We start from the raw sequence: 3571 nt of genomic DNA on the forward strand, positions 1-3571 counted from the left end.
GTGTCATATTTGTATTATCAGTTAAAAAAACTGATAAAATTAAAACTGCATGCTTTTCATTGTTATCAAAAAGATGAGATCAATAACGTTTTTTTAAAAAAAAAATCTGTACACCAGATTACATGATGATTGTGTACATTTTCTAACTATGGGACTTAAGCACTGTAAACCTGATATTCAGTTTCATTTTCCTAACCCTTTGCTTTATCAATACAAGTGTGCTGCTGTATTGATGAGAACTGATCCCTCAATATCAGACACAAACGGCACACCAAATGTTCTCAGCTGACAAAAAAAAAAAATGTTAATGGAAATGAGTTTGTCCCGTGTCCTCTTTGACCAGGTCCTGCTGCTGCTGTGTCACTGTCGATATTGATCCGATGTCCATCACTTATTGTTCAGAGTGATCAAACCCCCTTTCTCCCACGGTCCTCACCCCCTCCCTCAGGGAACCTTTATTCAGCAGCAGGAACGCAGGCCAGCTGTGATGTCCATGCAATCAGAAAACTGGAAAAGTCCTGAGTTAATCAAGGAAAAAATATATAATGTTATGAAATAGACTAAGAAGTCAAATTAATTTTGAACGTGTACATAAAAAAAAATTCACCTCCTGCGGTGGCCGGGAAGTGAAAAACACAACAAAACACAAGGAATAAAAAAACTATTTGTTTTTGTATTTTGCACTTTCCAGCCATCATACACCTCAGTTCAATTTCCTGTATAGGCTTGAATGTTCAGACAATATTTGCAACATTAACAATACAAATAAAACAATTATTACAATATATAAAACAACAACATACAAAACGATAAAAAAAACTGTTTATTCAAATGTGTCTATGGTGTAATTCTCATTTTATTTAGTAAAACATTTTTAAAAGGTATAGGTTTTATGATAATAGACTAAAATGACAGATTTTTGAAGGTTGCTTTTTGTGATTGTTTTACAAAACCTCTTTAGGACATTTGATGTCAACTTCTCCGTTTACTTTGATCTGTATTTTTGTCAAGAAAATCAGACACATATTGTAAAACACAACTGTTTAAACTTTCCCTCACATAGGATCCCTTTATGTTTTCTGCACGATATCAAACCTCTTCAAACACATAAAAAAGTGACCTCATCTGCCAAACTAACTTCTCTATTACACTATACAACACCTTGTTTACAGGAAGGCTTGTTAAGATTGCCTGTAGAAAAAACACCAACAACTTTTTATACTATTACAAAAAAGGTACTCATAATACTTGTTTTCCACATCAAAGCAGGATGTTCTCCCTAGTCTTACATAATATGTGAAAGTGACCATCTGGCCTTAGTTGTGCTCAGCCAGGCTCACCCCAGGGTCTTTAAACAATAAAAACCTTGGTTTCGGCACCTGCCAATGTGGCAGAGTTTGTGGGTGGAGTGATTGTGGGCCTGAATCTAAACTCCGCTCGAGCTCTGAGGTCTGATCGGATCGATGGAGTGAAATTCATTATCACGTTATGAATGTCAGCAGGGTTGTGGATAAAGGGGACCTGCTGTCATTGGTCAGCGAGGGTCCTCCTGCTATCACATATACCCATCCCCGTTGACCCCAGAAGTGTCCAAATGGAAGGCCTGAATCCTGTGTGACCTTTCCCTTGACCCCTGTGATGGGAGGGTTTTTGTTAGTGCCACAACAGGGGGGTTGTGGATAAATAAGACTGAATCACACAAAAGGCTCTGACCACAGAGATGAGAACTTTCCACAGACTCTACTCTACTTAACAGCTTACACAGCATAGTAGTTTAAGCCCAGAACATATCACTGATTTATTAACTTGACTTAGCAAGGTTCTTAGTTCTGTTTGATAAAACATAGTTAAAATAAATTCTGAGACTGTTTGGACAACTCAGACACAACAAGTAACAAGGATTTCCACCAAGTGAGAAGCCCGGATTCAATCCAGCCTTTGTGTCCCCCTCCCTGATAGTTTTTCATAGTTGTTACTTTATTGAGTACTTTCACATTCTTTTCTGTCTTTTAATGATGTACAATCTTTCTTTTGCTCTGTTTTTGTTAATTTCTGTGGCATTCTATCCTTGACCTTTGTTTTAATATATTTCTTTTTTTAATGTCTGTAAAGCACTGTGAATTGCCTTGTGTCTGAACAAATGAAATAAATAAACTTGCCTTTCCTCATGTCAGTGTTCAATCATGTCTCCCTCAATTTTTGACTCTTTCCACTGTCCTTACTCCCAAAATAAACCTTAAAAAACACAGGACAGACATATTAGAGATAAGCTTACAAAATTCTCACAAAACAACTAATTACATCAAGGTTGTTTTTTTTTGGTCCAACTCCTATGTTCACATCAATATCTTTTCTGAAACTGTCAGATTCTGTTTGTCAGAAAGATGGTGAAAAGTCATGTCCTTTAGTCAGCTTACAGTGTGTTATGGCTCCCCTAGTTGAAACTGTTGGGTACTACAAACACTGAACATGTTGAGATCCAGTGTGTCATATAAAGAGAAACAATACGCTTCTGGATCACATTTTAAAACTTAAAAAATATATATATATTTCAAAATGGCACATCTCTTTTGAAACCGAAGTTTTCACATGGGTGAAAAATTAAAGCTTGCTCCAAGACTTGTGAATAGAGCTCTATTCATACATAGAGCAATTCAAAGTGTTTTACTGTGAGAAAACAAACCATTAACACAAAATATTAATAAAAAGAAAAAAATGTAAATATAAGCCCAATGATACGAAATAGATAACGTTATAAGTTCAATGTAAATGCAATTGAATTGAAATATTCAATTGGAACCTTGACTAACTTTTTCAGTTTCACTAAAACGTAGATAGGACTCTATTGAACGTATGGGAAGCAGTTTCTAAAAATGATTTAAGACCTGTTTTAAAAGAGGTGAGAAAGCCTTGGGTTCTCAGACAGCTTGTTCCACAGTTGAGGATTGAAGAAACTAAAAGCTGCATCACCCTGCCGGTTCTGGTTCTATGAAAACGGGGTCAATCTGTTCTGAGGCGTCCTAATGCTTCATGGCTGACTAGTTGAACTTATTCGTAGTTTGCGCAAGACCATATAGATCTTTTTACATGAGAAGTAAGATTTTGATATACCCTTTGACTCACATGAAGCCAGTGCAAAGATCTGAGGACTGAGGTATGGAGCCCTACTTTCTTGGTTTTGGTGAAGACTGGGCGCAGCACCTGGGATGAGCGGCAGCTGGCTGAGGGAATTTTCAGTCAGACCCGTAGAAATACTGTTAAAGTTAATCATTCTGCTTAAAATAACAGCATGAACAGGCAGTGTCTTCTTTAGACAGAAATCCTTTCATTCTTGCTCTACGTTTAAGATGGTAATATGTTGACTTTGTTGAGTCCTTTCTGGCTTGATTAGTAAATTAAAGAGTCATGGAGTCACGGTAAGCACCGACTTTTATCCTTTCCCAAAGGCGTCCCCAAAACTCTTTGTGTAATCATATTGTAGACTGTACATAAACTTGTTTCTAAAAAGTAGATACAGAAAAAAACCCACACCACACTATACAGCAAAGTCGATCAGTGAGACACAGGAACA

The sequence above is a fragment of the Symphodus melops genome, assembly GCF_947650265.1.
Source record: "Symphodus melops genome assembly, chromosome: 3".
Taxonomy (NCBI): domain Eukaryota; kingdom Metazoa; phylum Chordata; class Actinopteri; order Labriformes; family Labridae; genus Symphodus; species Symphodus melops.